Raw genomic sequence first — 26,783 nt, 5'->3', positions numbered from 1 at the left:
GATGTTTTTCTATAATTTGTAGGGTCCTCTTTATATATAACGCCGTAGTCTTCCGCCATATATCTGTTAAACCTAGGCCACCTTCAGCGGAAGGTAACGTAACTGTACCGACTGCTACTCTAAAAATATTCCCTGTCCATATAAATCGGCAAATGATACTCATTATACGTTTGGCAATGGGTTTCGAAACTGGCAATATTTGACCTATATATATAGCTTTTGATAAAATGGACCAATTAATTATTCTGATTCGTTGTTTAATGTTCAGATGTCTGGTCTGATTGAGTATTGTGGCTCCTCTGATTGTATCCAGTACTTTCTTCCAATTGTAGGTCATGGTCTGAAGCGGACATCGGTAAAAGGTGACACCCAGAGCGGTGTGACGATCGACGGAGCGTGCCCATTCCAAACGGACATCTTGAAGACCTTTAAGATTTAAAAACGAACTCTTCACCTCGTTAACCCTAGCGCCTGTAGCTTCACAAAAGATCTGAATATTCGTAGTTAATTTCTCTAAATCTTCGTTACTACGAATAACCACTCCAACGTCATCAGCATATGCATTGGTGACGTTGTTAACGCCAGATATCGTGATGCCCTCAAGATCGACATCGAGTCTCCTTAGTAAAGGCTCCAGTGCAACAACATACAGGAGCATTGACAAAGGACTTCCCTGCGGGACGCCGTTGCGAATTTCAATGGGTGGAGTGAAATGCCCATTTACAGACACTTGTGTTTGGATGCCTTCAACAATGTTAATTAAAACTTGCACAAAATGTTGACTAAAACCCACATAGGTCAACGTTCTGAACAAAAATAAGTGGTTGACCCTGTCAAAAGCCTTTGAGAAGTCGATAAAGGCAAGGCCTCCTGGTGAGGATGACGTTGCAAAAATTGCAGAGACATCCCTATATTCACAAACAGTTTTAAAAATATTCCGCCCCGAGAGACAGGTTTGGTGTTCACCTATGATCTTCTCCATTAGAGGTCTCAGTCTTTCCTTCAGTACACGTGCAATTATTTTATAATCCGAGTTCATCAAACATATTGGTCTCAATTGATTGAGATCTTTAACTGTCGCGTTCCTTCCCTTTGGTATTAGCACAGTTACGCTTTCTTTGAACTCGCGTGGAACAGTAACACCTTGCAACACTTCATTTATCACTTCTGTGAATTGATTACCGATGAGAGGCCAAAATTTACAATAAAACTCTACAGGCAAGCCATCAGGCCCTGGGGACTTACGGGTAGGCGAATATTTAAGTATATCAAACACCTCCTCACATGTGATCGCAGTGGTAAGGGACACATTGTCCTCGTCATTGATAACGTTGTCGATACCTGTAGTTCGTAGCAAATCGTTCGCACAGTCTAGATTATACCGGGTATCAGTATATAACGTACGATAAAATCCAGAAATTGCATTTAAAATGTCAGAGTGTTCCGTCAGCACCCGGTTATCGCCCACTCTAAGACAAGCAATAAACGCTCGTCTTCTATTTCTTTCATGTTCGAGTAAGTGGTACAGCGATGCGTTTTCGTCCTCCACCGTTGTCGGGACACGAGATTTAATTTTTAAACCCTCCAGCTGTTGTCGCTTGAGACTTATGAGGTGAGCCTTGATCTTCTTTATTTCAATGAAAACCTCATCAGTCATCTGCTGAGCTGATAGTTCCCTTAAGCATGTATAGTAAAATTCAACGGTATTGCGAGACCACATCGCTCGCTCCCTCCCGTAAGCTATTAGGGATGATCTCAATTTCTTTTTAGCACATGAGGTCCACCACGCAAGGCGAGAGCTGTATTTATGGCGCATACGTAGAGCAGCCTGCCATACCTCCGCTACTGTTCTTGATAGGGCACCCTCGAACAACATATGGGTATTCAGCTTCCATAAGGGGCGACCCCAATACGTTCCTTGCTTCTGAAACCGAATGCTGCATTTCACTGCGAGATGGTCCGAAAAGGTAGTGGGAATTACTTCGATACTACTGATTTTATTTTCCAGGTTTGCTGTGACGTATATTCTGTCTATTCTGCTTTGCGAGCGACTACTGATGTACGTAAATTTGACTAACGTGGGGTATTTGCTTTCCCACACGTCTGTCCACTTCATGTTTGTCACCAAAGCCACCAGTTCCCTGGAGAAGTTAAAATTTGGTCGCTGATCCTTTTTGTGAAGTACACAATTAAAGTCACCACCGATTAAAGCTTCCGCCGGATTCCCCTTAAGTAAATAGACCATATCGTTCTTAAAAAAATTAGCCCTATCATCTCTAGCGTTGTTACCAGAGGGGACATATACATTTAAAACAGTAGTAGTAAAAATTTTACAACTGATGCCCCTCCCATTTTCTAACAGACAGATATCCTTCACATCAATACCATCTTTGACAAGGATCGCAGTCCCACATGTGGCTTCCGGTGCAATATTTAAAATCTCTTGAAAACCTGGGACATAAAAGTTGTGGACATTAAATTCCTGTAGGAGGGCTATATCAGTATCCGACTGGTAAAGGAAATCTTTTAAAGAAGCGACTTTCGTTTCACTGCGAATCCGATTTATATTGATCGTGGTCACATTATATGTCAGTTCCGTTGGCATAGGTGCAGGTAAAAGAAATTGGCTAATGAAGTATACCCCATGCAGAGTCACGTCTGTACCATTCCATTCTGTCTGTCAGAAAGAAAAATAGACATTAAAAAAAAATTAAATGCCACTAGCATGTGTCAGGTCCATCTCCATTCCGTGGTCGGTGCGATCTTCTTGGGCATCGGCCCAATCAAGTCCTTTTCCTGAGACAGTTCGGTCTAAATCCATAGTAGTGCCGGTCTGCAAACCTGCGACGCCAAGCGGTGCGCAAGGTTGTTGTTGAAGATCATCTGCATCGGCACGACTCATCTCCGCTTCAGTACACTCGTTAACTCGTGCTACTGGGCATTGTTCTCGTAGTCGTTCATTATCCCTTAAATGTTTTAACTTTTCCCGCAATGCAGGAGCTAAACTCTCTGCTGCTTTGTGTGCCAATCTCCTCTTCTTGCCTTTCTTCGAAGATCTCTTCGGCGATCTAGCAGGAGATGAAGTTTGCGACCTGTCAGGAGAAGTACCGGATGATACGTCTGACGTCGCCTGTTCCTTTTTTCGGACAAAAGTCCGCGTATCGCATTCCACAACGGCAGAAGGAGGCGCATCTTTTTCCATGGCTCCCACTGGTAGCAACCCAGTCTCCAATTCTACACTATCGCTCGTTGTGGTTTCCTTGACGCAAGTGTCTTCTGTGGGCGCCAACGTGAAACCAATGTCCAGATTGCTATCTTCGTTCATAGTTCCCGCAGAGTGGATGCCTGGAGCGTCCACTCCTCGGAAGCTAGTGGCAATATCCTCACGTTGGTGGGAATCCTGACGACGCAAGGAAACCTCCGTTGCGGGTATTTGGGGATCTTCGGCCGAGTCCGCGGAAGAACGAGCAACCACAGTGGGAGAGTTGGAAAAAGTTGGCGTCGGCATAGATTCGAGGGGCGCGGAGCTGACCGGCAGACCATCCGCAAATCTAGAGCTTGAAGCCGGAGTATCATCGACAACCGCCCGCGAGGCAGCAGGCTCCCCGCGCACAGGCGGCACCGACTCGCCTCGGCTGCGGAAGTCAGCATCGGCAGCGTATGACAACTTCATACCAACAACAGGGCCGGAACTCGGCATCTCGTCACGCGGTAACTGCGGGACACGCCTCCGTGAACATTCTGCACGAATGTGTTCCGTGGAATTGCATAAAGCGCAAGTCCGCGGTTGCCCATCATAGATAATCAAAGCACGATACCCACAAATATTAAGATAAGAGGGGACATGCTTCTGTAATTCAATCTTAATTTGCCTTACGCCGTTCAAGACAGGAAACATATGAGCTTCAGACCACCTTTCTGCCACATTGGAAATAATTCTGCCATAAGGCCGAAGGGCAACATTAAGTTCTTCGGGCGGAATTTCAAAAGGGAGCTCAAACACTCTGATCGTACGAATCCCGTACCCAGCATGACTAACAGCAACGTCACTCACATTCCCATCAGAATGATTAAACTTCACGCTACCTCCGCAACGATCCACAATGGAACTACATAATTCTGGACTTTTCATCTTCAGATACACAGCATTTGTCACAAACGAGAGATAAACTCCGACAACATCATCACCGTTAATCAATACTTTTTCGATAAACCATGCTTTAATTTCAAATGCTTTAGGTCGAACGAAATTTCGATCGAAAGTAAACTTGATTGTGTCTTTCCTCAAATAATTCGACCTATTCATTCTAGAACTTCATGAATACAAGTGCAACACGAATAGCGGCTTAGCAGCACCACTAACCTCAAACGCAGCGACTCAGCCTGTGTTTACTACAGCCAGATGTCCAGCTCCGCCACAAGTCCGTCCCGCTCGGCGGCTGACTCGCAACTGCGACTGAGCTATACCCCCTTTCACAAACTTTCTATCCCCATAACTTAAGGAAAATTATTATACTCTGTCTGGCTAAAGACGTCTAATCGAGCAAAATATTGCGTAATCATTATCTCTCAGTTATATATTAGCGTTAAACGATATAAATAACGAAAATATTAGACAATTCGCGCCTGGAGAAAGTGCGAGTCGGCGCCTTCACCTTAATGTCAGAATGCGAAAATTCACTAGTAGCTTTTTTCAAGCAGGTTCTGTTCGTCCGTTCTCTGTAATCGTTTGGTATCTGATTAAATTGACATACTCGCCCATGGCTTCCGTAAACGAAAATTTCACCTGGACCCCGACGTGATTTGAACACGCAACCTTCTGATCTGGAGTCAGACGCGCTACCGTTACGCCACGGAGTCGACGCTGTTAAGCTCTTATCATGAATAGGTTCCTCGAACACTTACTGTACCGTTCAAACCTAAGAAATAATGACAGTAGGATCCACGAGAGACTCTTCCCAGATGTACTTGCTCTGGCGGGGGTGTAACTCAGTGGTAGAGTGTCTGCTTCGCATGCAGAAAGTCCTGGGTTCAAATCCCAGCTCCTCCAATTTTTGTTTCTCCGTGCAGCAGTATATGAAAACTTTTGCCTAGCACCATATTCTATCAAATTCAGCGTACAAGATTCTTCCCCAAGCAAGTGGATGTCTTACAGTTCGACGCCATAGCGGGAGGACGATGACCTGCAAGACCCTGGCCTGCGATTCCCCCATTGAAATGTTGCTCCAAAGCCTTCGGTATGGCGTGCGGAGTGCATCTCAATCATTTCAAACATGTATTTGCAACTAAATGCGACAATCGTTATTTCTTTTTTCAAGATACTGAAAAATGAAGGGGGCACCCGGGATTGAACCGGGGACCTCTCGATCTGCAGTCGAATGCTCTACAACTTTTTTTTTTTTTTTTCTTGTGGGCCTCCCATCACCCCTTTTAGCCCATCCTTGCGCTCTCCATAATTCGCCTTCATCGGCGTCGGCTTCTCACGCCATGTACATTACCATAAACTGATGAGACGAAGTTAATCCCTTTATCGTGGAGAAACTAATGTACCCCTTCTTTGGGCTTATTGATAATGTGAAAAAAGAATGAAGTCTTCAGTAGGTAGAAACAGAAGTTATGTTCAGTTTGTTTCCTTCTTCATCGCTGTTTTTTGTTGTCACACTTAAAGCAAATAGTCTTCCTTGACAAAGAAACGTCAGAGGGCATTTCGAAACTGCCTCTTCTCTCTGAAAATGCTTAAAAAACAAACCATATTCGGTGAGAAGCAACTATTTAGAATGGCTTCTTGAAAAATAAATTAATAAACGTTGAACTCAAAGAACGGCAATTCCGGTAAAAACTAAAATAATTTTTTTTTTTTTTTTCACGATTGTTAAGTAAGTTAGTAGTGGTGAACACTCTCTTACGTTTGTCTTCTGTGTCCGCAGATATTTCTTGTTAATTCTTTTACATCAAGGTCTTGATTAAAAAATTTGCGTATGTTTCTTTATATTTACTAGTCTTCAGTAACATGTGATGCTCAGTTAGCAGAGAGATCGAAAAATCCTCTTGGCTTTTCTCTTCCTTCGTGAAGAGGTAATGGACCGTTGCCGCTTTCAGCCAATTGACTGCGTTGCGTTTCGTGTTTGGAAAGGGTACATCATCCGGTGTCAAAAAGTCCGCAGGCGTTATAGCGTTAGGTGACGTTCGAAGGATGAGTGCCAGCTTTCGTCGGACATTCAGCCAGATATCTTTAACCTTGTCGCACACGAAACGATGTTCTTCGTTATCAATTAAACTACACGTTGCACACAAAGGCGAATCCGCTAAGTGGATCGAATGAAGTTTCGAGTTTGTTGCAACTTTCCTATTTACAACAAAGTACCATGTTGCTTTCAGATGAGTAGCTAAGTTACGGTTATGAATGTTTCCCCATATCACTTTCCAGTTAGAACATGGATAGTTTTGTTCTATTTTGTTGTTCTTCTTTTCTCCCATCAATTTGCCATATATTTCTTTTACGTTTGTCATGTCTTTTTCCGGAATTCTTGAACGTAGGTAGCTATATTCTATTAAAAACCATCGTAAATGGTAAAGTCCGCTCGGTATGTGCTGCACATTAATGGGTGGAGAGAGGTCATCTGGAGCTATTTCAGATAGCAAGTGCGCGGCGATACAGCTGCCGGATTGTCTCCATTGTTGAAACGTATTGGAGATGTACAGAGCCTGCGACTTTTTAGTAACATTCGTTAAGTTTAAGCCGCCATTATTAGTGGCGAGCGTCAGAGTGTCATACTGGATTTTAAATATGTGGCCACGGCTCACAAAATAGCCTATTGCTGACATAATTTGTTTGGCGATGCCGGCGGGTATTGGCAGTATCTGGGCGACATAATTGACTTTGGAGGTAATAGAGACGTTCGCTAAAGACACTCTCTGAATTTCATTTAACTGTCGAATACTATGTGTCCGTACACTAGCTCGTATGGTAGTTAGTACTTGTCTATAGTTGGCCGCAATAGTTTGACGTATATTTTTTCGGAAATCAATGCCGAGACACTTCAAGGCTGTTAGCTCACGTAAGTGACCGTGTGTGCGCATGCCAATGCCACATCCGATATTGAATATGCCGGACTTGGTTTTGTTTAACCTCGCGGCTGACGCTCGTTCGTATTTTTCTATTATGTGCATTGCCGTCTCGACTTCCGCTACATTCATAACGAGAAACCCAACATCGTCCGCATAAGCTTTACATATTATTTTGTTTCCTCGTATTTGCAATCCTTGTAACCGCTGAGTCAAGGTAGCGAGCAAAGGTTCGATGGCCATGGCAAAAAGTGCCATGGACAACGGACAACCTTGCCTGACGGAACATGCGATCTCGACTGGCCGGCTAGGCTGTCCATTTATGATGATTCTGGAGGAGTTATTCGTTACCAAACGTCGTATGAGGTCGACGAATCTCGGCGGAAAACCCATTGCGCCCATCGTTTTCAGGAGGTAGGAGTGGCTGATCCTGTCGAAGGCTTTATCGAAATCTAACGACACGATGGCACATTTTAGTCGACATACTTCTGCTATTGAAATTATGTCGCGGTAGTCGGACAGCGTCTGCTGAATTTTCCTATCTTTGCCCACGCTAGACTGATATGGGCCGGTGACGCTGGCCATTACATTTTTAAGTCTGTGGGCTAAGAGCCGCGAAAAAATTTTATAGTCACTGTTCAGCAGAGTGATTGGTCTCAAATTTCCAATTTTCTTGCCAGCCGATTTTTTTGCGATTAACACTATCATACCTTCACGAAAATCTTTCGGTATCTCCTTATTGAGGTTCAGAAGTTCATTACAGATGCATGTAATTCTATGTTTTATATGTTCCCAAAAGACTTGATAAAATTCTGCTGGTATGCCGTCAGCTCCAGGGGATTTATTTTTTGCACTTTGATAGACAGCATAGTGTACATCGTCTTCGGTCGCCTCCGCTATTAGAGCTTCCGCGTACGCGTTACCAACGCGTCCTTGCAGGTGGGTCAGTAAATCGTCCTGTGCTTTTTCGTCTACCTCTTTATGTGAAAACAAGTTGTCGAAATGGGTTAGTATTTCTGCTTTTATGTCGTTGTGCATTGTCAAGGTGGTTCCATTATCAGTTTTAAGCTCCGTCAGTATTTTGCGGAATCCTCGTTTAGTTTCACGAATCACATGATATATCGAAGTGGCTTCTTTTTGCGCCACAGTCTCTGCTCTTGACCTTATTTGGTATCCTTCAAGCTGTTGTCGCCTTAATGTCAGTATTTTTGCCTGGAATTTTTTAATTCTCCAATGGTTCCCAATAGCTGTAGCACCTTGCAGGTAGAGTTCTCGGAGACAATGAAAGTAAAATTCTATCGTTCTTTTCCGCCAAAAGCTCTTCTCCCGGGAGTAGTTGATGAAACATCTCCGGATCTGAGGTTTGGCGCATTTGAGCCACCAATCCAAGGTCGAGTGGTAAGAGATGAGTTTGGTCTCGCAGGCTCTCCAAGTGGTGAGAAAGGCTTCTCGACAGGCAGGATCTTTTAAGTGTGAAACATTAAGTTTCCATGGCCCTTTATATCGACAGGTTCCTTGTCGTTCCAAATTTAATGTGCATATATATGCAGCGTGGTCCGAAAAAACGGTTGGCCAAACTTCAGACTGCAGGATGCGGTGTTTCAGATTGGGCGAGACATATATTCGATCCAACCGGCTCACTGAATGATTAGTGAGGTGGGTAAAGCGGGGTGCCGCGCCGTGCTTTTGCTCCCACGAATCAGTTAAACGGAGGTCGGTGACGATACGTTCCAGGTCCGGCGATTTGTTGTAGTTCGGAGTTTGGTCTTTGGCATGTATGACACTGTTAAAGTCGCCTCCAAGGATGGTATGGGTGCAGTGTACACCAAACAAAGGAACAATTCCCTCCTTAAAAAACTGTGCTCGTTGGCACCGATTGGTAGAACCAGATGGGGCACAGACATTAATAATCCTGGTGTTATAAAGCGTGCCGGCAATGCCTCTGCCGTTAGGCAGTTTTGTTACGTCTGTAACGACGACGCCCTCTTTGAAAAGAAATGCGGTACCCAAATCACATCCAATTCCAGGATTGACTATAGCATTATACCCCTGTATGAAGTCAAGTTCGATGTTTGTTACTTCTTGTAAAAACAAAATGTCCACATCAGCTGCATACAGGAAATCTTTTAAATTTTGTAAATTAAATGGGCTACAAATTTTATTGATGTTCAGCGTAGCGATCTTATAGGCCTGCAACGGAACTACGTTAGCCAAGACGGGAGTGTAATTAGGAAAAACTCTGGCAACATATCATTTCGAAAAAACATTAAGAGATCTGACCCGAGAGACATGTGGACACAAGTCAGTAAAACCGTTCAGACTAGAAATATTCATGACTTGGGAAGGGATCAGTCGGCTTCTCCGTGTCTGGGACAGTATCCGTCGCGGCGATGACATTCAAGACGACGTCATCGCGTGGTGTGGCCATCGTGGTGACTGTAACGGTTCCTGTGGTGTCCATAATTTCGTCCTCCTTTGTAGTGTCGTCGACATCGTCTGCCCACGGATTCGACAGCCCTGTCATCGGTTCGTCATTAAGTGGTGCACTATATTCAGGTGTTTGCTGGTGATTTTTATCTTCGGTTCGGGTAATTGCTACGTCATCGGAGGGCAAACTGGCAGAACCGGAGGTACTATCCAAGGACACAGGGTCTTCGTTAGATGACTGCTGATTGCACTGCAAGTTCTCAGATGCAGATTGACGTATTTTGCCCCCTATTTGCTTCGCCTGTTCACGCAGTTGTGGTGCAGTCTGCTCTGCACCTTGACGCGCGATCCTCCGTTTTTTAGATTTCTTGGGAGATGCGTCTCGTGGTGGACTTTGGACGGTACCTGAAGAAGCCTCAGGTTGCAAAGTAGCACTACTCGAAGTGACTGACGCCAGGTCTGATTTCATTGCACTTGACGGGCTGTGGTCAGTGCCTAAGGCAGCTGCAGGATTCGGAAGAGCACCACTAGAAACGGCTGGTTGCGAGTCCGTTTTCTGTGCACCTGATACGCTTTTGATACCTCCCAAAGAAGCTCCTGAATGCAGAGGAGCATTACCCGAAGCGACTGAGGTCGCGTCCGTATCCATTGCCTCATTGGGCGATTCCACGGCGACAAGGGCAGGAGCAGATATGTCTGCGCAGGAGGGTTGAGTGTCTATAGATGCTACACCTGAGTCGGTCGGTTGGTCGGTCGCTTGTGGGTCGGTATTCGTAGTAACTTCGGGGGGCGCAGTGGCACTTGCAAAACCGCGCGCTACGGCGACATATGTCACGGGCAGCGTTGACATAGCAGGGGGTCTGACGGCATCGCCGGCAGGCAGTTGCGCCACTCGCCTTTGAACACATTCTGCACGAACGTGGCCTGGTAAATTGCAGACAGCACACGTTTTCGGTTGGTCATCGTACATCACAACAGCTCTATATCCGCAGACGTTTATAAACGACGGAATGTGCTTCTGCAATTCGACTTTTAATTGGCGCACACCATTCAAAACAGGGAATTTGTGTGCAGCAGACCACCGTTCGGCAATATTACTCAAAACTTTCCCGTATGGAGCAATAACAGCATTTATCTGGTCACTTGTAATTTCAGAGGGAAGTTCAAAGACTCGCACGGTCCGAATACCTAGACCAGCATGGGCAACGGTAACCTCCCCAACATTTCCGTCAGCATGTTTAAATTTCAGAATGCCACCACAAGATCGAACTATCCTTTCACACAATTGTGGACTGGCAAGTTTTACGAAAACCACACTGTTCATAATCGAGAAATGTATGCCGATAATATCATCAAGTCCTATTTTAACATCATCCTCTAACCACTGTTCAACATCAAATGACCTCGGTCGGACAAAGTTGCGATCAAACGTGAATTTCAAAGTATCTTTTCGTTGCGGTTGCGACATCTCTTAATTCTTTTTCATGTCTACACAAATACTATAGACAGCGACGCGTTGCAGCAAAAGCAGAGACTTACCACGCGGAGCTAACGCAGCACAGCACACAGCACGGCACGTCCGACCTCCAGCGCAGCCGCTGGCTGACTGTGACGACTGAGCTGTACCCCCTTTCACAAACTTTCTATCCCCATAACTTAAGGAAAATTATTATACTCTGTCTGGCTAAAGACGTCTAATCGAGCAAAATATAGCGTAATCATTATCTCTCAGTTATATATTAGCGTTAAACGATATAAATAACAAAAATATTAGACACTTCGCGCCTGGTGAAAGTGCGAGTCGGCGCCTTCACCTTAATGTCAGAATGCGAAAATTCACTAGTAGCTTTTTTCAAGCAGGTTCTGTTCGTCCGTTCTCTGTAATCGTTTGGTATCTGATTAAATTGACATACTCGCCCATGGCTTCCGTAAACGAAAATTTCACTGTGACCCCGACGTGATTTGAACACGCAACCTTCTGATCTGGAGTCAGACGCGCTACCGTTGCGCCACGGAGTCGACGCTGCTAAGCACTTATCATGAATAGGTTCCTCGAACACTTACTGTACCGTTCAAACCTAAGAAATAATGACAGTAGGATCCACGAGAGACTCTTCCCAGATGTACTTGCTCTGGCGGGGGTGTAACTTAGTGGTAGAGTGTCTGCTTCGCATGCAGAAAGTCCTGGGTTCAAATCCTAGCTCCTCCAATTTTTGTTTCTCCGTGCAGCAGTATATGAAAACTTTTGCCTAGCACCATATTCTATCAAATTCAGCGTACAAGATTCTTCCCCAAGCAAGTGGATTTCTTACAGTTCGACGCCATAGCGGGAGGACGATGACCTGCAAGACCCTGGCCTGCGATCCCCCCATTGAAATGTTGCTCCAGAGCCTTCGGTATGGCGTGCGGAGTGCATCTCAATCATTTCAAACATGTATTTGCAACTAAATGCGACAATCGTTATTTGTTTTTTCAAGATACTGAAAAATGAAGGGGGCACCCGGGATTGAACCGGGGACCTCTCGATCTGCAGTCGAATGCTCTACGACTGAGCTACACCCCCCTTTCACAAACTTCAATCCCCATAACTTAAGGAAAATTATTATACTCTGTCTGGCTAAAGACGTCTAATCGAGCAAAATATTGCGTAATCATTATCTCTCAGTTATATATTAGCGTTAAACGATATAAATAACAAAAATATTAGACACTTCGCGCCTGGAGAAAGTGCGAGTCGGCGCCTTCACCTTAATGTCAGAATGCGAAAATTCACTAGTAGCTTTTTTCAAGCAGGTTCTGTTCGTCCGTTCTCTGTAATCGTTTGGTATCTGATTAAATTGACATACTCGCCCATGGCTTCCGTAAACGAAAATTTCACTGTAACCCCGACGTGATTTGAACACGCAACCTTCTGATCTGGAGTCAGACGCGCTACCGTTGCGCCACGGAGTCGACGCTGCTAAGCTCTTATCATGAATAGGTTCCTCGAACACTTACTGTACCGTTCAAACCTAAGAAATAATGACAGTAGGATCCACGAGAGACTCTTCCCAGATGTACTTGCTCTGGCGTTGGTGTAACTCAGTGGTAGAGTGTCTGCTTCGCATGCAGAAAGTCCTGGGTTCAAATCCCAGCTCCTCCAATTTTTGTTTCTCCGTGCAGCAGTATATGAAAACTTTTGCCTAGCACCATATTCTATCAAATTCAGCGTACAAGATTCTTCCCCAAGCAAGTGGATTTCTTACAGTTCGACGCCATAGCGGGAGGACGATGACCTGCAAGACCCTGGCCTGCGATCCCCCCACTGAAATGATGCTCCAAAACCTTCGGTATGGCGTGCGGAGTGCATCTCAATCATTTCAAACATGTATTTGCAACTAAATGCGACAATCGTTATTTGTTTTTTCAAGATACTGAAAAATGAAGGGGGCACCCGGGATTGAACCGGGGACCTCTCGATCTGCAGTCGAATGCTCTACGACTGAGCTATACCCCCTTTCACAAACTTTCTATCCCCATAACTTAAGGAAAATTATTATACTCTGTCTGGCTAAAGACGTCTAATCGAGCAAAATATTGCGTAATCATTATCTCTCAGTTATATATTAGCGTTAAACGATATAAATAACAAAAATATTAGACACTTCGCGCCTGGAGAAAGTGCGAGTCGGCGCCTTCACCTTAATGTCAGAATGCGAAAATTCACTAGTAGCTTTTTTCAAGCAGGTTCTGTTCGTCCGTTCTCTGTAATCGTTTGGTATCTGATTAAATTGACATACTCGCCCATGGCTTCCGTAAACGAAAATTTCACTGTGACCCCGACGTGATTTGAACACGCAACCTTCTGATCTGGAGTCAGACGCGCTACCGTTGCGCCACGGAGTCGACGCTGCTAAGCTCTTATCATGAATAGGTTCCTCGAACACTTACTGTACCGTTCAAACCTAAGAAATAATGACAGTAGGATCCACGAGAGACTCTTCCCAGATGTACTTGCTCTGGCGGGGGTGTAACTCAGTGGTAGAGTGTCTGCTTCGCATGCAGAAAGTCCTGGGTTCAAATCCCAGCTCCTCCGATTTTTGTTTCTCCGTGCAGCAGTATATGAAAACTTTTGCCTAGCACCATATTCTATCAAATTCAGCGTACAAGATTCTTCCCCAAGCAAGTGGATTTCTTACAGTTCGACGCCATAGCGGGAGGACGATGACCTGCAAGACCCTGGCCTGCGATCCCCCCATTGAAATGTTGCTCCAAAGTGCATCTCAATCATTTCAAACATGTATTTGCAACTAAATGCGACAATCGTTATTTGTTTTTTCAAGATACTGAAAAATGAAGGTGGCACCCGGGATTGAACCGGGGACCTCTCGATCTGCAGTCGAATGCTCTACGACTGAGCTATACCCCCTTTCACAAACTTTCTATCCCCATAACTTAAGGAAAATTATTATACACTGTCTGGCTAAAGACGTCTAATCGAGCAAAATATTGCGTAATCATTATCTCTCAGTTATATATTAGCGTTAAACGATATAAATAACAAAAATATTAGACACTTCGCGCCTGGAGAAAGTGCGAGTCGGCGCCTTCACCTTAATGTCAGAATGCGAAAATTCACTAGTAGCTTTTTTCAAGCAGGTTCTGTTCGTCCGTTCTCTGTAATCGTTTGGTTGTTGTTGTTGTTGTCTTCAGTCCTGAGACTGGTTTGATGCAGCTCTCCATGCTACTCTATCCTGTGCAAGCTGCTTCATCTCCCAGTACCTACTGCAACCTACATCCTTCTGAATCTGTATACAGTAAAGCTGCATGTCCTCGGGAAAAATTACGGCTGTAGTTTCCCCTTGCTTTCAGCCGTTCGCAGTACCAGCACAGCAAGGCCGTATTGGTTAATGTTGCAAGGCCAGATCAGTCAATCATCCAGACTGTTGCCCCTGCAACTACTGAAAAGGCTGCTGCCCCTCTTCAGGAACCACACGTTTGGTATCTGATTAAATTGACATACTCGCCCATGGCTTCCGTAAACGAAAATTTCACTGTGACCCCGACGTGATTTGATCACGCAACCTTCTGATCTGGAGTCAGACGCGCTACCGTCGCGCCACGGAGTCGACGCTGCTAAGCTCTTATCATGAATAGGTTCCTCGAACACTTACTGTACCGTTCAAACCTAAGAAATAATGACAGTAGGCTCCACGAGAGACTCTTCCCAGATGTACTTGCTCTGGCGGGGGTGTAACTCAGTGGTAGAGTGTCTGCTTCGCATGCAGAAAGTCCTGGGTTCAAATCCCAGCTCCTCCAATTTTCGTTTCTCCGTGCAGCAGTATATGAAATTCAGCGTACAAGATTCTTCCCCAAGCAAGTGGATTTCTTACAGTTCGACGCCATAGCGGGAGGACGATGACCTGCAAGACCCTGGCCTGCGATCCCCCCATTGAAATGTTGCTCCAAAGCCTTCGGTATGGCGTGCGGAGTGCATCTCAATCATTTCAAACATGTATTTGCAACTAAATGCGACAATCGTTATTTGTTTTTTCAAGATACTGAAAAATGAAGGGGGCACCCGGGATTGAACCGGGGACCTCTCGACCTGCAGTCGAATGCTCTACGACTGAGCTATACCCCCTTTCACAAACTTTCTATCCCCATAACTTAAGGAAAATTATTATACTCTGTCTGGCTAAAGACGTCTAATCGAGCAAAATATTGCGTAATCATTATCTCTCAGTTATATATTAGCGTTAAACGATATAAATAACAAAAATATTAGACACTTCGCGCCTGGAGAAAGTGCGAGTCGGCGCCTTCACCTTAATGTCAGAATGCGAAAATTCACTAGTAGCTTTTTTCAAGCAGGTTCTGTTCGTCCGTTCTCTGTAATAGTTTGGTATCTGATTAAATTGACATACTCGCCCATGGCTTCCGTAAACGAAAATTTCACTGTGACCCCGACGTGATTTGAACACGCAACCTTCTGATCTGGAGTCAAACGCGCTACCGTCGCGCCACGGAGTCGACGCTGCTAAGCTCTTATCATGAATAGGTTCCTCGAACACTTACTGTACCGTTCAAACCTAAGAAATAATGACAGTAGGATCCACGAGAGACTCTTCCCAGATGTACTTGCTCTGGCGGGGGTGTAACTCAGTGGTAGAGTGTCTGCTTCGCATGCAGAAAGTCCTGGGTTCAAATCCCAGCTCCTCCAATTTTTGTTTCTCCGTGCAGCAGTATATGAAAACTTTTGCCTAGCACCATATTCTATCAAATTCAGCGTACAAGATTCTTCCCCAAGCAAGTGGATTTCTTACAGTTCGACGCCATAGCGGGAGGACGATGACCTGCAAGACCCTGGCCTGCGATCCCCCCATTGAAATGTTGCTCCAAAGCCTTCGGTATGGCGTGCGGAGTGCATCTCAATCATTTCAAACATGTATTTGCAACTAAATGCGACAATCGTTATTTGTTTTTTCAAGATACTGAAAAATGAAGAGGGCACCCGGGATTGAACCGGGGACCTCTCGATCTGCAGTCGAATGCTCTACGACTGAGCTATACCCCCTTTCACAAACTTTCTATCCCCATAACTTAAGGAAAATTATTATACTCTGTCTGGCTAAAGACGTCTAATCGAGCAAAATATTGCGTAATCATTATCTCTCAGTTATATATTAGCGTCAAACGATATAAATAACAAAAATATTAGACACTTCGCGCCTGGAGAAAGTGCGAGTCGGCGCCTTCACCTTAATGTCAGAATGCGAAAATTCACTAGTAGCTTTTTTCAAGCAGGTTCTGTTCGTCCGTTCTCTGTAATCGTTTGGTATCTGATTAAATTGACATACTCGTCCATGGCTTCCGTAAACGAAAATTTCACTGTGACCCAGACGTGATTTGAACACGCAACCTTCTGATCTGGAGTCAGACGCGCTACCGTTGCGCCACGGAGTCGACGCTGCTAAGCTCTTATCATGAATAGGTTCCTCGAACACTTACTGTACCGTTCAAACCTAAGAAATAATGACAGTAGGATCCACGAGAGACTCTTCCCAGATGTACTTGCTCTGGCGGGGGTGTAACTCAGTGGTAGAGTGTCTGCTTCGCATGCAGAAAGTCCTGGGTTCAAATCCCAGCTCCTCCAATTTTTGTTTCTCCGTGCAGCAGTATATGAAAACTTTTGCCTAGCACCATATTCTATCAAATTCAGCGTACAAGATTCTTCCCCAAGCAAGTGGATTTCTTACAGTTCGACGCCATAGCGGGAGGACGATGACCTGCAAGACCCTGGCCTGCGATCCCCCCATTGAAATGTTGCTCCAAAGCCTTCGGTATGGCGTGCGGAGTGCATCTCAATCATTTCAAACATGTATTTGCAACTAAATGCGACAATCGTTATTTGTTTTTTCAAGATACTGAAAAATGAAGAGGGCACCCGGGATTGAACCGGGGACCTCTCGATCTGCAGTCGAATGCTCTACGACTGAGCTATACCCCCTTTCACAAACTTTCTATCCCCATAACTTAAGGAAAATTATTATACTCTGTCTGGCTAAAGACGTCTAATCGAGCAAAATATTGCGTAATCATTATCTCTCAGTTATATATTAGCGTTAAACGATATAAATAACAAAAATATTAGACACTTCGCGCCTGGAGAAAGTGCGAGTCGGCGCCTTCACCTTAATGTCAGAATGCGAAAATTCACTAGTAGCTTTTTTCAAGCAGGTTCTGTTCGTCCGTTCTCTGTAATCGTTTGGTATCTGATTAAATTGACATACTCGCCCATGGCTTCCGTAAACGAAAATTTCACTGTGACCCCGACGTGATTTGAACACGCAACCTTCTGATCTGGAGTCAGACGCGCTACCGTTGCGCCACGGAGTCGACGCTGCTAAGCTCTTATCATGAATAGGTTCCTCGAACACTTACTGTACCGTTCAAACCTAAGAAATAATGACAGTAGGATCCACGAGAGACTCTTCCCAGATGTACTTGCTCTGGCGGGGGTGTAACTCAGTGGTAGAGTGTCTGCTTCGCATGCAGAAAGTCCTGGGTTCAAATCCCAGCTCCTCCAATTTTCGTTTCTCCGTGCAGCAGTATATGAAATTCAGCGTACAAGATTCTTCCCCAAGCAAGTGGATTTCTTACAGTTCGACGCCATAGCGGGAGGACGATGACCTGCAAGACCCTGGCCTGCGATCCCCCCATTGAAATGTTGCTCCAAAGCCTTCGGTATGGCGTGCGGAGTGCATCTCAATCATTTCAAACATGTATTTGCAACTAAATGCGACAATCGTTATTTGTTTTTTCAAGATACTGAAAAATGAAGGGGGCACCCGGGATTGAACCGGGGACCTCTCGACCTGCAGTCGAATGCTCTACGACTGAGCTATACCCCCTTTCACAAACTTTCTATCCCCATAACTTAAGGAAAATTATTATACTCTGTCTGGCTAAAGACGTCTAATCGAGCATAATATTGCGTAATCATTATCTCTCAGTTATATATTAGCGTTAAACGATATAAATAACAAAAATATTAGACACTTCGCGCCTGGAGAAAGTGCGAGTCGGCGCCTTCACCTTAATGTCAGAATGCGAAAATTCACTAGTAGCTTTTTTCAAGCAGGTTCTGTTCGTCCGTTCTCTGTAATCGTTTGGTATCTGATTAAATTGACATACTCGCCCATGGCTTCCGTAAACGAAAATTTCACTGTGACCCCGACGTGATTTGAACACGCAACCTTCTGATCTGGAGTCAGACGGGCTACCGTCGCGCCACGGAGTCGACGCTGCTAAGCTCTTATCATGAATAGGTTCCTCGAACACTTACTGTACCGTTCAAACCTAAGAAATAATGACAGTAGGATCCACGAGAGACTCTTCCCAGATGTACTTGCTCTGGCGGGGGTGTAACTCAGTGGTAGAGTGTCTGCTTCGCATGCAGAAAGTCCTGGGTTCAAATCCCAGCTCCTCCAATTTTTGTTTCTCCGTGCAGCAGTATATGAAAACTTTTGCCTAGCACCATATTCTATCAAATTCAGCGTACAAGATTCTTCCCCAAGCAAGTGGATTTCTTACAGTTCGACGCCATAGCGGGAGGACGATGACCTGCAAGACCCTGGCCTGCGATCCCCCCATTGAAATGTTGCTCCAAAGCCTTCGGTATGGCGTGCGGAGTGCATCTCAATCATTTCAAACATGTATTTGCAACTAAATGCGACAATCGTTATTTGTTTTTTCAAGATACTGAAAAATGAAGAGGGCACCCGGGATTGAACCGGGGACCTCTCGATCTGCAGTCGAATGCTCTACGACTGAGCTATACCCCCTTTCACAAACTTTCTATCCCCATAACTTAAGGAAAATTATTATACTCTGTCTGGCTAAAGACGTCTAATCGAGCAAAATATTGCGTAATCATTATCTCTCAGTTATATATTAGCGTCAAACGATATAAATAACAAAAATATTAGACACTTCGCGCCTGGAGAAAGTGCGAGTCGGCGCCTTCACCTTAATGTCAGAATGCGAAAATTCACTAGTAGCTTTTTTCAAGCAGGTTCTGTTCGTCCGTTCTCTGTAATCGTTTGGTATCTGATTAAATTGACATACTCGTCCATGGCTTCCGTAAACGAAAATTTCACTGTGACCCCGACGTGATTTGAACACGCAACCTTCTGATCTGGAGTCAGACGCGCTACCGTTGCGCCACGGAGTCGACGCTGCTAAGCTCTTATCATGAATAGGTTCCTCGAACACTTACTGTACCGTTCAAACCTAAGAAATAATGACAGTAGGATCCACGAGAGACTCTTCCCAGATGTACTTGCTCTGGCGGGGGTGTAACTCAGTGGTAGAGTGTCTGCTTCGCATGCAGAAAGTCCTGGGTTCAAATCCCAGCTCCTCCAATTTTTGTTTCTCCGTGCAGCAGTATATGAAAACTTTTGCCTAGCACCATATTCTATCAAATTCAGCGTACAAGATTCTTCCCCAAGCAAGTGGATTTCTTACAGTTCGACGCCATAGCGGGAGGACGATGACCTGCAAGACCCTGGCCTGCGATCCCCCCATTGAAATGTTGCTCCAAAGCCTTCGGTATGGCGTGCGGAGTGCATCTCAATCATTTCAAACATGTATTTGCAACTAAATGCGACAATCGTTATTTGTTTTTTCAAGATACTGAAAAATGAAGAGGGCACCCGGGATTGAACCGGGGACCTCTCGATCTGCAGTCGAATGCTCTACGACTGAGCTATACCCCCTTTCACAAACTTTCTATCCCCATAACTTAAGGAAAATTATTATACTCTGTCTGGCTAAAGACGTCTAATCGAGCAAAATATTGCGTAATCATTATCTCTCAGTTATATATTAGCGTTAAACGATATAAATAACAAAAATATTAGACACTTCGCGCCTGGAGAAAGTGCGAGTCGGCGCCTTCACCTTAATGTCAGAATGCGAAAATTCACTAGTAGCTTTTTTCAAGCAGGTTCTGTTCGTCCGTTCTCTGTAATCGTTTGGTATCTGATTAAATTGACATACTCGCCCATGGCTTCCGTAAACGAAAATTTCACTGTGACCCCGACGTGATTTGAACACGCAACCTTCTGATCTGGAGTCAGACGCGCTACCGTTGCGCCACGGAGTCGACGCTGCTAAGCTCTTATCATGAATAGGTTCCTCGAACACTTACTGTACCGTTCAAACCTAAGAAATAATGACAGTAGGATCCACGAGAGACTCTTCCCAGATGTACTTGCTCTGGCGGGGGTGTAACTCAGTGGTAGAGTGTCTGCTTCGCATGCAGAAAGTCCTGGGTTCAAATCCCAGCTCCTCCAATTTTCGTTTCTCCGTGCAGCAGTATATGAAATTCAGCGTACAAGATTCTTCCCCAAGCAAGTGGATTTCTTACAGTTCGACGCCATAGCGGGAGGACGATGACCTGCAAGACCCTGGCCTGCGATCCCCCCATTGAAATGTTGCTCCAAAGCCTTCGGTATGGCGTGCGGAGTGCATCTCAATCATTTCAAACATGTATTTGCAACTAAATGCGACAATCGTTATTTGTTTTTTCAAGATACTGAAAAATGAAGGGGGCACCCGGGATTGAACCGGGGACCTCTCGACCTGCAGTCGAATGCTCTACGACTGAGCTATACCCCCTTTCACAAACTTTCTATCCCCATAACTTAAGGAAAATTATTATACTCTGTCTGGCTAAAGACGTCTAATCGAGCATAATATTGCGTAATCATTATCTCTCAGTTATATATTAGCGTTAAACGATATAAATAACAAAAATATTAGACACTTCGCGCCTGGAGAAAGTGCGAGTCGGCGCCTTCACCTTAATGTCAGAATGCGAAAATTCACTAGTAGCTTTTTTCAAGCAGGTTCTGTTCGTCCGTTCTCTGTAATCGTTTGGTATCTGATTAAATTGACATACTCGCCCATGGCTTCCGTAAACGAAAATTTCACTGTGACCCCGACGTGATTTGAACACGCAACCTTCTGATCTGGAGTCAGACGGGCTACCGTCGCGCCACGGAGTCGACGCTGCTAAGCTCTTATCATGAATAGGTTCCTCGAACACTTACTGTACCGTTCAAACCTAAGAAATAATGACAGTAGGATCCACGAGAGACTCTTCCCAGATGTACTTGCTCTGGCGGGGGTGTAACTCAGTGGTAGAGTGTCTGCTTCGCATGCAGAAAGTCCTGGGTTCAAATCCCAGCTCCTCCAATTTTTGTTTCTCCGTGCAGCAGTATATGAAAACTTTTGCCTAGCACCATATTCTATCAAATTCAGCGTACAAGATTCTTCCCCAAGCAAGTGGATTTCTTACAGTTCGACGCCATAGCGGGAGGACGATGACCTGCAAGACCCTGGCCTGCGATCCCCCCATTGAAATGTTGCTCCAAAGCCTTCGGTATGGCGTGCGGAGTGCATCTCAATCATTTCAAACATGTATTTGCAACTAAATGCGACAATCGTTATTTGTTTTTTCAAGATACTGAAAAATGAAGGGGGCACCCGGGATTGAACCGGGGACCTCTCGATCTGCAGTCGAATGCTCTACGACTGAGCTATACCCCCTTTCACAAACTTTCTATCCCCATAACTTAAGGAAAATTATTATACTCTGTCTGGCTAAAGACGTCTAATCGAGCAAAATATTGCGTAATCATTATCTCTCAGTTATATATTAGCGTTAAACGATATAAATAACAAAAATATTAGACACTTCGCTCCTGGAGAAAGTGCGAGTCTGCGCCTTCACCTTAATGTCAGAATGAGAAAATTCACTAGTAGCTTTTTTCAAGCAGGTTCTGTTCGTCCGTTCTCTGTAATCGTTTGGTATCTGATTAAATTGACATACTCGCCCATGGCTTCCGTAAACGAAAATTTCACTGTGACCCCGACGTGATTTGAACACGTAACCTTCTGATCTGGAGTCAGACGCGCTACCGTCGCGCCACGGAGTCGACGCTGCTAAGCTCTTATCATGAATAGGTTCCTCGAACACTTACTGTACCGTTCAAACCTAAGAAATAATGACAGTAGGATCCACGAGAGACTCTTCCCAGATGTACTTGCTCTGGCGTTGGTGTAACTCAGTGGTAGAGTGTCTGCTTCGCATGCAGAAATTCCTGGGTTCAAATCCCAGCTCCTCCAATTTTTGTTTCTCCGTGCAGCAGTATATGAAAACTTTTGCCTAGCACCATATTCTATCAAATTCAGCGTACAAGATTCTTCCCCAAGCAAGTGGATTTCTTACAGTTCGACGCCATAGCGGGAGGACGATGACCTGCAAGACCCTGGCCTGCGATCCCCCCACTGAAATGATGCTCCAAAACCTTCGGTATGGCGTGCGGAGTGCATCTCAATCATTTCAAACATGTATTTGCAACTAAATGCGACAATCGTTATTTGTTTTTTCAAGATACTGAAAAATGAAGGGGGCACCCGGGATTGAACCGGGGACCTCTCGATCTGCAGTCGAATGCTCTACGACTGAGCTATACCCCCTTTCACAAACTTTCTATCCCCATAACTTAAGGAAAATTATTATACTCTGTCTGGCTAAAGACGTCTAATCGAGCAAAATATTGCGTAATCATTATCTCTCAGTTATATATTAGCGTTAAACGATATAAATAACAAAAATATTAGACACTTCGCGCCTGGAGAAAGTGCGAGTCGGCGCCTTCACCTTAATGTCAGAATGCGAAAATTCACTAGTAGCTTTTTTCAAGCAGGTTCTGTTCGTCCGTTCTCTGTAATCGTTTGGTATCTGATTAAATTGACATACTCGCCCATGGCTTCCGTAAACGAAAATTTCACTGTGACCCCGACGTGATTTGAACACGCAACCTTCTGATCTGGAGTCAGACGCGCTACCGTTGCGCCACGGAGTCGACGCTGCTAAGCTCTTATCATGAATAGGTTCCTCGAACACTTACTGTACCGTTCAAACCTAAGAAATAATGACAGTAGGATCCACGAGAGACTCTTCCCAGATGTACTTGCTCTGGCGGGGGTGTAACTCAGTGGTAGAGTGTCTGCTTCGCATGCAGAAAGTCCTGGGTTCAAATCCCAGCTCCTCCAATTTTTGTTTCTCCGTGCAGCAGTATATGAAAACTTTTGCCTAGCACCATATTCTATCAAATTCAGCGTACAAGATTCTTCCCCAAGCAAGTGGATTTCTTACAGTTCGACGCCATAGCGGGAGGACGATGACCTGCAAGACCCTGGCCTGCGATCCCCCGATTGAAATGTTGCTCCAAAGTGCATCTCAATCACTTCAAACATGTATTTGCAACTAAATGCGACAATCGTTATTTGTTTTTTCAAGATACTGAAAAATGAAGGGGGCACACGGGATTGAACCGGGGACCTCTCGATCTGCAGTCGAATGCTCTACGACTGAGCTATACCCCCTTTCACAAACTTTCTTTCCCCATAACTTAAGGAAAATTATTATACTCTGTCTGGCTAAAGACGTCTAATCGAGCAAAATATTGCGTAATCATTATCTCTCAGTTATATATTAGCGTTAAACGATATAAATAACAAAAATATTACACACTTCGCGCCTGGAGAAAGTGCGAGTCGGCGCCTTCACCTTAATGTCAGAATGCGAAAATTCACTAGTAGCTTTTTTCAAGCAGGTTCTGTTCGTCCGTTCTCTGTAATCGTTTGGTATCTGATTAAATTGACATACTCGCCCATGGCTTCCGTAAACGAAAATTTCACTGTGACCCCGACGTGATTTGATCACGCAACCTTCTGATCTGGAGTCAGACGCGCTACCGTCGCGCCACGGAGTCGACGCTGCTAAGCTCTTATCATGAATAGGTTCCTCGAACACTTACTGTACCGTTCAAACCTAAGAAATAATGACAGTAGGCTCCACGAGAGACTCTTCCCAGATGTACTTGCTCTGGCGGGGGTGTAACTCAGTGGTAGAGTGTCTGCTTCGCATGCAGAAAGTCCTGGGTTCAAATCCCAGCTCCTCCAATTTTCGTTTCTCCGTGCAGCAGTATATGAAATTCAGCGTACAAGATTCTTCCCCAAGCAAGTGGATTTCTTACAGTTCGACGCCATAGCGGGAGGACGATGACCTGCAAGACCCTGGCCTGCGATCCCCCCATTGAAATGTTGCTCCAAAGCCTTCGGTATGGCGTGCGGAGTGCATCTCAATCATTTCAAACATGTATTTGCAACTAAATGCGACAATCGTTATTTGTTTTTTCAAGATACTGAAAAATGAAGGGGGCACCCGGGATTGAACCGGGGACCTCTCGACCTGCAGTCGAATGCTCTACGACTGAGCTATACCCCCTTTCACAAACTTTCTATCCCCATAACTTAAGGAAAATTATTATACTCTGTCTGGCTAAAGACGTCTAATCGAGCAAAATATTGCGTAATCATTATCTCTCAGTTATATATTAGCGTTAAACGATATAAATAACAAAAATATTAGACACTTCGCGCCTGGAGAAAGTGCGAGTCGGCGCCTTCACCTTAATGTCAGAATGCGAAAATTCACTAGTAGCTTTTTCAAGCAGGTTCTGTTCGTCCGTTCTCTGTAATAGTTTGGTATCTGATTAAATTGACATACTCGCCCATGGCTTCCGTAAACGAAAATTTCACTGTGACCCCGACGTGATTTGAACACGCAACCTTCTGATCTGGAGTCAAACGCGCTACCGTCGCGCCACGGAGTCGACGCTGCTAAGCTCTTATCATGAATAGGTTCCTCGAACACTTACTGTACCGTTCAAACCTAAGAAATAATGACAGTAGGATCCACGAGAGACTCTTCCCAGATGTACTTGCTCTGGCGGTGGTGTAACTCAGTGGTAGAGTGTCTGCTTCGCATGCAGAAAGTCCTGGGTTCAAATCCCAGATCCTCCAATTTTTGTTTCTCCGTGCAGCAGTATATGAAAACTTTTGCCTAGCACCATATTCTATCAAATTCAGCGTACAAGATTCTTCCCCAAGCAAGTGGATTTCTTACAGTTCGACGCCATAGCGGGAGGACGATGACCTGCAAGACCCTGGCCTGCGATCCCCCCATTGAAATGTTGCTCCAAAGCCTTCGGTATGGCGTGCGGAGTGCATCTCAATCATTTCAAACATGTATTTGCAACTAAATGCGACAATCGTTATTTGTTTTTTCAAGATACTGAAAAATGAAGAGGGCACCCGGGATTGAACCGGGGACCTCTCGATCTGCAGTCGAATGCTCTACGACTGAGCTATACCCCCTTTCACAAACTTTCTATCCCCATAACTTAAGGAAAATTATTATACTCTGTCTGGCTAAAGACGTCTAATCGAGCAAAATATTGCGTAATCATTATCTCTCAGTTATATATTAGCGTCAAACGATATAAATAACAAAAATATTAGACACTTCGCGCCTGGAGAAAGTGCGAGTCGGCGCCTTCACCTTAATGTCAGAATGCGAAAATTCACTAGTAGGTTTTTTCAAGCAGGTTCTGTTCGTCCGTTCTCTGTAATCGTTTGGTATCTGATTAAATTGACATACTCGTCCATGGCTTCCGTAAACGAAAATTTCACTGTGACCCCGACGAGATTTGAACACGCAACCTTCTGATCTGGAGTCAGACGCGCTACCGTTGCGCCACGGAGTCGACGCTGCTAAGCTCTTATCATGAATAGGTTCCTCGAACACTTACTGTACCGTTCAAACCTAAGAAATAATGACAGTAGGATCCACGAGAGACTCTTCCCAGATGTACTTGCTCTGGCGGGGGTGTAACTCAGTGGTAGAGTGTCTGCTTCGCATGCAGAAAGTCCTCGGTTCAAATCCCAGCTCCTCCAATTTTTGTTTCTCCGTGCAGCAGTATATGAAAACTTTTGCCTAGCACCATATTCTATCAAATTCAGCGTACAAGATTCTTCCCCAAGCAAGTGGATTTCTTACAGTTCGACGCCATAGCGGGAGGACGATGACCTGCAAGACCCTGGCCTGCGATCCCCCCATTGAAATGTTGCTCCAAAGCCTTCGGTATGGCGTGCGGAGTGCATCTCAATCATTTCAAACATGTATTTGCAACTAAATGCGACAATCGTTATTTGTTTTTTCAAGATACTGAAAAATGAAGGGGGCACCCGGGATTGAACCGGGGACCTCTCGATCTGCAGTCGAATGCTCTACGACTGAGCTATACCCCCTTTCACAAACTTTCTATCCCCATAACTTAAGGAAAATTATTATACTCTGTCTGGCTAAAGACGTCTAATCGAGCAAAATATTGCGTAATCATTATCTCTCAGTTATATATTAGCGTTAAACGATATAAATAACAAAAATATTAGACACTTCGCGCCTGGAGAAAGTGCGAGTCGGCGCCTTCACCTTAATGTCAGAATGCGAAAATTCACTAGTAGCTTTTTTCAAGCAGGTTCTGTTCGTCCGTTCTCTGTAATCGTTTGGTATCTGATTAAATTGACATACTCGCCCATGGCTTCCGTAAACGAAAATTTCACTGTGACCCCGACGTGATTTGAACACGCAACCTTCTGATCTGGAGTCAGACGCGCTACCGTTGCGCCACGGAGTCGACGCTGCTAAGCTCTTATCATGAATAGGTTCCTCGAACACTTACTGTACCGTTCAAACCTAAGAAATAATGACAGTAGGATCCACGAGAGACTCTTCCCAGATGTACTTGCTCTGGCGGGGGTGTAACTCAGTGGTAGAGTGTTTGCTTCGCATGCAGAAAGTCCTGGGTTCAAATCCCAGCTCCTCCAAT

At 44.8% G+C, this 26,783-nt stretch overlaps 52 non-coding genes across 52 annotated transcripts; 18 read left to right on the top strand and 34 right to left on the bottom strand.

Annotated features, from left to right (window-relative positions):
• Positions 1-4,788: 4,788 nt before the first annotated feature.
• Trnaw-cca (transfer RNA tryptophan (anticodon CCA)) lies at positions 4,789-4,860 on the bottom strand. The gene has a single exon. It is a non-coding gene; the product is annotated as a tRNA-Trp (tRNA).
• Positions 4,861-4,978: 118 nt separating this feature from the next.
• Positions 4,979-5,050, top strand: Trnaa-cgc (transfer RNA alanine (anticodon CGC)). Its single transcript has one exon. It is a non-coding gene; the product is annotated as a tRNA-Ala (tRNA).
• A 6,389-nt stretch (positions 5,051-11,439) lies between these two features.
• Positions 11,440-11,511, bottom strand: Trnaw-cca (transfer RNA tryptophan (anticodon CCA)). Its single transcript has one exon. It is a non-coding gene; the product is annotated as a tRNA-Trp (tRNA).
• Positions 11,512-11,629: 118 nt separating this feature from the next.
• Positions 11,630-11,701, top strand: Trnaa-cgc (transfer RNA alanine (anticodon CGC)). Its single transcript has one exon. It is a non-coding gene; the product is annotated as a tRNA-Ala (tRNA).
• A 282-nt stretch (positions 11,702-11,983) lies between these two features.
• Positions 11,984-12,055, bottom strand: Trnac-gca (transfer RNA cysteine (anticodon GCA)). Its single transcript has one exon. It is a non-coding gene; the product is annotated as a tRNA-Cys (tRNA).
• Positions 12,056-12,372: 317 nt separating this feature from the next.
• On the bottom strand, positions 12,373-12,444 carry Trnaw-cca (transfer RNA tryptophan (anticodon CCA)). Its single transcript has one exon. It is a non-coding gene; the product is annotated as a tRNA-Trp (tRNA).
• Positions 12,445-12,562: 118 nt separating this feature from the next.
• Trnaa-cgc (transfer RNA alanine (anticodon CGC)) lies at positions 12,563-12,634 on the top strand. Its single transcript has one exon. It is a non-coding gene; the product is annotated as a tRNA-Ala (tRNA).
• Positions 12,635-12,916: 282 nt separating this feature from the next.
• Positions 12,917-12,988, bottom strand: Trnac-gca (transfer RNA cysteine (anticodon GCA)). Its single transcript has one exon. It is a non-coding gene; the product is annotated as a tRNA-Cys (tRNA).
• A 317-nt stretch (positions 12,989-13,305) lies between these two features.
• Trnaw-cca (transfer RNA tryptophan (anticodon CCA)) lies at positions 13,306-13,377 on the bottom strand. The gene has a single exon. It is a non-coding gene; the product is annotated as a tRNA-Trp (tRNA).
• A 118-nt stretch (positions 13,378-13,495) lies between these two features.
• Trnaa-cgc (transfer RNA alanine (anticodon CGC)) lies at positions 13,496-13,567 on the top strand. Its single transcript has one exon. It is a non-coding gene; the product is annotated as a tRNA-Ala (tRNA).
• A 261-nt stretch (positions 13,568-13,828) lies between these two features.
• Trnac-gca (transfer RNA cysteine (anticodon GCA)) lies at positions 13,829-13,900 on the bottom strand. The gene has a single exon. It is a non-coding gene; the product is annotated as a tRNA-Cys (tRNA).
• A 628-nt stretch (positions 13,901-14,528) lies between these two features.
• Positions 14,529-14,600, bottom strand: Trnaw-cca (transfer RNA tryptophan (anticodon CCA)). Its single transcript has one exon. It is a non-coding gene; the product is annotated as a tRNA-Trp (tRNA).
• Positions 14,601-14,718: 118 nt separating this feature from the next.
• Trnaa-cgc (transfer RNA alanine (anticodon CGC)) lies at positions 14,719-14,790 on the top strand. Its single transcript has one exon. It is a non-coding gene; the product is annotated as a tRNA-Ala (tRNA).
• A 253-nt stretch (positions 14,791-15,043) lies between these two features.
• Trnac-gca (transfer RNA cysteine (anticodon GCA)) lies at positions 15,044-15,115 on the bottom strand. Its single transcript has one exon. It is a non-coding gene; the product is annotated as a tRNA-Cys (tRNA).
• Positions 15,116-15,432: 317 nt separating this feature from the next.
• Trnaw-cca (transfer RNA tryptophan (anticodon CCA)) lies at positions 15,433-15,504 on the bottom strand. The gene has a single exon. It is a non-coding gene; the product is annotated as a tRNA-Trp (tRNA).
• Positions 15,505-15,622: 118 nt separating this feature from the next.
• Positions 15,623-15,694, top strand: Trnaa-cgc (transfer RNA alanine (anticodon CGC)). Its single transcript has one exon. It is a non-coding gene; the product is annotated as a tRNA-Ala (tRNA).
• A 282-nt stretch (positions 15,695-15,976) lies between these two features.
• On the bottom strand, positions 15,977-16,048 carry Trnac-gca (transfer RNA cysteine (anticodon GCA)). Its single transcript has one exon. It is a non-coding gene; the product is annotated as a tRNA-Cys (tRNA).
• Positions 16,049-16,365: 317 nt separating this feature from the next.
• Trnaw-cca (transfer RNA tryptophan (anticodon CCA)) lies at positions 16,366-16,437 on the bottom strand. Its single transcript has one exon. It is a non-coding gene; the product is annotated as a tRNA-Trp (tRNA).
• Positions 16,438-16,555: 118 nt separating this feature from the next.
• On the top strand, positions 16,556-16,627 carry Trnaa-cgc (transfer RNA alanine (anticodon CGC)). The gene has a single exon. It is a non-coding gene; the product is annotated as a tRNA-Ala (tRNA).
• Positions 16,628-16,909: 282 nt separating this feature from the next.
• Positions 16,910-16,981, bottom strand: Trnac-gca (transfer RNA cysteine (anticodon GCA)). The gene has a single exon. It is a non-coding gene; the product is annotated as a tRNA-Cys (tRNA).
• Positions 16,982-17,298: 317 nt separating this feature from the next.
• Positions 17,299-17,370, bottom strand: Trnaw-cca (transfer RNA tryptophan (anticodon CCA)). Its single transcript has one exon. It is a non-coding gene; the product is annotated as a tRNA-Trp (tRNA).
• Positions 17,371-17,488: 118 nt separating this feature from the next.
• Positions 17,489-17,560, top strand: Trnaa-cgc (transfer RNA alanine (anticodon CGC)). The gene has a single exon. It is a non-coding gene; the product is annotated as a tRNA-Ala (tRNA).
• Positions 17,561-17,813: 253 nt separating this feature from the next.
• Positions 17,814-17,885, bottom strand: Trnac-gca (transfer RNA cysteine (anticodon GCA)). The gene has a single exon. It is a non-coding gene; the product is annotated as a tRNA-Cys (tRNA).
• Positions 17,886-18,202: 317 nt separating this feature from the next.
• Trnaw-cca (transfer RNA tryptophan (anticodon CCA)) lies at positions 18,203-18,274 on the bottom strand. The gene has a single exon. It is a non-coding gene; the product is annotated as a tRNA-Trp (tRNA).
• Positions 18,275-18,392: 118 nt separating this feature from the next.
• Trnaa-cgc (transfer RNA alanine (anticodon CGC)) lies at positions 18,393-18,464 on the top strand. The gene has a single exon. It is a non-coding gene; the product is annotated as a tRNA-Ala (tRNA).
• A 282-nt stretch (positions 18,465-18,746) lies between these two features.
• Positions 18,747-18,818, bottom strand: Trnac-gca (transfer RNA cysteine (anticodon GCA)). The gene has a single exon. It is a non-coding gene; the product is annotated as a tRNA-Cys (tRNA).
• Positions 18,819-19,135: 317 nt separating this feature from the next.
• Trnaw-cca (transfer RNA tryptophan (anticodon CCA)) lies at positions 19,136-19,207 on the bottom strand. Its single transcript has one exon. It is a non-coding gene; the product is annotated as a tRNA-Trp (tRNA).
• Positions 19,208-19,325: 118 nt separating this feature from the next.
• On the top strand, positions 19,326-19,397 carry Trnaa-cgc (transfer RNA alanine (anticodon CGC)). The gene has a single exon. It is a non-coding gene; the product is annotated as a tRNA-Ala (tRNA).
• A 282-nt stretch (positions 19,398-19,679) lies between these two features.
• Positions 19,680-19,751, bottom strand: Trnac-gca (transfer RNA cysteine (anticodon GCA)). Its single transcript has one exon. It is a non-coding gene; the product is annotated as a tRNA-Cys (tRNA).
• A 317-nt stretch (positions 19,752-20,068) lies between these two features.
• Trnaw-cca (transfer RNA tryptophan (anticodon CCA)) lies at positions 20,069-20,140 on the bottom strand. Its single transcript has one exon. It is a non-coding gene; the product is annotated as a tRNA-Trp (tRNA).
• Positions 20,141-20,258: 118 nt separating this feature from the next.
• On the top strand, positions 20,259-20,330 carry Trnaa-cgc (transfer RNA alanine (anticodon CGC)). Its single transcript has one exon. It is a non-coding gene; the product is annotated as a tRNA-Ala (tRNA).
• A 253-nt stretch (positions 20,331-20,583) lies between these two features.
• Trnac-gca (transfer RNA cysteine (anticodon GCA)) lies at positions 20,584-20,655 on the bottom strand. Its single transcript has one exon. It is a non-coding gene; the product is annotated as a tRNA-Cys (tRNA).
• A 317-nt stretch (positions 20,656-20,972) lies between these two features.
• On the bottom strand, positions 20,973-21,044 carry Trnaw-cca (transfer RNA tryptophan (anticodon CCA)). Its single transcript has one exon. It is a non-coding gene; the product is annotated as a tRNA-Trp (tRNA).
• Positions 21,045-21,162: 118 nt separating this feature from the next.
• Trnaa-cgc (transfer RNA alanine (anticodon CGC)) lies at positions 21,163-21,234 on the top strand. Its single transcript has one exon. It is a non-coding gene; the product is annotated as a tRNA-Ala (tRNA).
• Positions 21,235-21,516: 282 nt separating this feature from the next.
• Positions 21,517-21,588, bottom strand: Trnac-gca (transfer RNA cysteine (anticodon GCA)). The gene has a single exon. It is a non-coding gene; the product is annotated as a tRNA-Cys (tRNA).
• A 317-nt stretch (positions 21,589-21,905) lies between these two features.
• Trnaw-cca (transfer RNA tryptophan (anticodon CCA)) lies at positions 21,906-21,977 on the bottom strand. The gene has a single exon. It is a non-coding gene; the product is annotated as a tRNA-Trp (tRNA).
• Positions 21,978-22,095: 118 nt separating this feature from the next.
• Trnaa-cgc (transfer RNA alanine (anticodon CGC)) lies at positions 22,096-22,167 on the top strand. Its single transcript has one exon. It is a non-coding gene; the product is annotated as a tRNA-Ala (tRNA).
• A 282-nt stretch (positions 22,168-22,449) lies between these two features.
• On the bottom strand, positions 22,450-22,521 carry Trnac-gca (transfer RNA cysteine (anticodon GCA)). Its single transcript has one exon. It is a non-coding gene; the product is annotated as a tRNA-Cys (tRNA).
• Positions 22,522-22,838: 317 nt separating this feature from the next.
• Trnaw-cca (transfer RNA tryptophan (anticodon CCA)) lies at positions 22,839-22,910 on the bottom strand. The gene has a single exon. It is a non-coding gene; the product is annotated as a tRNA-Trp (tRNA).
• A 118-nt stretch (positions 22,911-23,028) lies between these two features.
• On the top strand, positions 23,029-23,100 carry Trnaa-cgc (transfer RNA alanine (anticodon CGC)). Its single transcript has one exon. It is a non-coding gene; the product is annotated as a tRNA-Ala (tRNA).
• Positions 23,101-23,361: 261 nt separating this feature from the next.
• On the bottom strand, positions 23,362-23,433 carry Trnac-gca (transfer RNA cysteine (anticodon GCA)). Its single transcript has one exon. It is a non-coding gene; the product is annotated as a tRNA-Cys (tRNA).
• A 317-nt stretch (positions 23,434-23,750) lies between these two features.
• On the bottom strand, positions 23,751-23,822 carry Trnaw-cca (transfer RNA tryptophan (anticodon CCA)). Its single transcript has one exon. It is a non-coding gene; the product is annotated as a tRNA-Trp (tRNA).
• Positions 23,823-23,940: 118 nt separating this feature from the next.
• Positions 23,941-24,012, top strand: Trnaa-cgc (transfer RNA alanine (anticodon CGC)). The gene has a single exon. It is a non-coding gene; the product is annotated as a tRNA-Ala (tRNA).
• Positions 24,013-24,265: 253 nt separating this feature from the next.
• On the bottom strand, positions 24,266-24,337 carry Trnac-gca (transfer RNA cysteine (anticodon GCA)). Its single transcript has one exon. It is a non-coding gene; the product is annotated as a tRNA-Cys (tRNA).
• Positions 24,338-24,653: 316 nt separating this feature from the next.
• Trnaw-cca (transfer RNA tryptophan (anticodon CCA)) lies at positions 24,654-24,725 on the bottom strand. The gene has a single exon. It is a non-coding gene; the product is annotated as a tRNA-Trp (tRNA).
• A 118-nt stretch (positions 24,726-24,843) lies between these two features.
• On the top strand, positions 24,844-24,915 carry Trnaa-cgc (transfer RNA alanine (anticodon CGC)). Its single transcript has one exon. It is a non-coding gene; the product is annotated as a tRNA-Ala (tRNA).
• A 282-nt stretch (positions 24,916-25,197) lies between these two features.
• Positions 25,198-25,269, bottom strand: Trnac-gca (transfer RNA cysteine (anticodon GCA)). The gene has a single exon. It is a non-coding gene; the product is annotated as a tRNA-Cys (tRNA).
• Positions 25,270-25,586: 317 nt separating this feature from the next.
• Positions 25,587-25,658, bottom strand: Trnaw-cca (transfer RNA tryptophan (anticodon CCA)). Its single transcript has one exon. It is a non-coding gene; the product is annotated as a tRNA-Trp (tRNA).
• A 118-nt stretch (positions 25,659-25,776) lies between these two features.
• Trnaa-cgc (transfer RNA alanine (anticodon CGC)) lies at positions 25,777-25,848 on the top strand. The gene has a single exon. It is a non-coding gene; the product is annotated as a tRNA-Ala (tRNA).
• Positions 25,849-26,130: 282 nt separating this feature from the next.
• Positions 26,131-26,202, bottom strand: Trnac-gca (transfer RNA cysteine (anticodon GCA)). Its single transcript has one exon. It is a non-coding gene; the product is annotated as a tRNA-Cys (tRNA).
• Positions 26,203-26,519: 317 nt separating this feature from the next.
• Positions 26,520-26,591, bottom strand: Trnaw-cca (transfer RNA tryptophan (anticodon CCA)). Its single transcript has one exon. It is a non-coding gene; the product is annotated as a tRNA-Trp (tRNA).
• A 118-nt stretch (positions 26,592-26,709) lies between these two features.
• Trnaa-cgc (transfer RNA alanine (anticodon CGC)) lies at positions 26,710-26,781 on the top strand. Its single transcript has one exon. It is a non-coding gene; the product is annotated as a tRNA-Ala (tRNA).
• The last annotated feature ends 2 nt before the right edge of the window (positions 26,782-26,783 follow it).

This window comes from Schistocerca gregaria, chromosome 3 (assembly GCF_023897955.1).
Source record: "Schistocerca gregaria isolate iqSchGreg1 chromosome 3, iqSchGreg1.2, whole genome shotgun sequence".
In the NCBI taxonomy this organism is placed as follows: domain Eukaryota; kingdom Metazoa; phylum Arthropoda; class Insecta; order Orthoptera; family Acrididae; genus Schistocerca; species Schistocerca gregaria.
The sequence above is the reverse complement of the archived record's forward strand: the minus strand, read 5'-3'. Positions and strand labels throughout refer to the sequence as shown.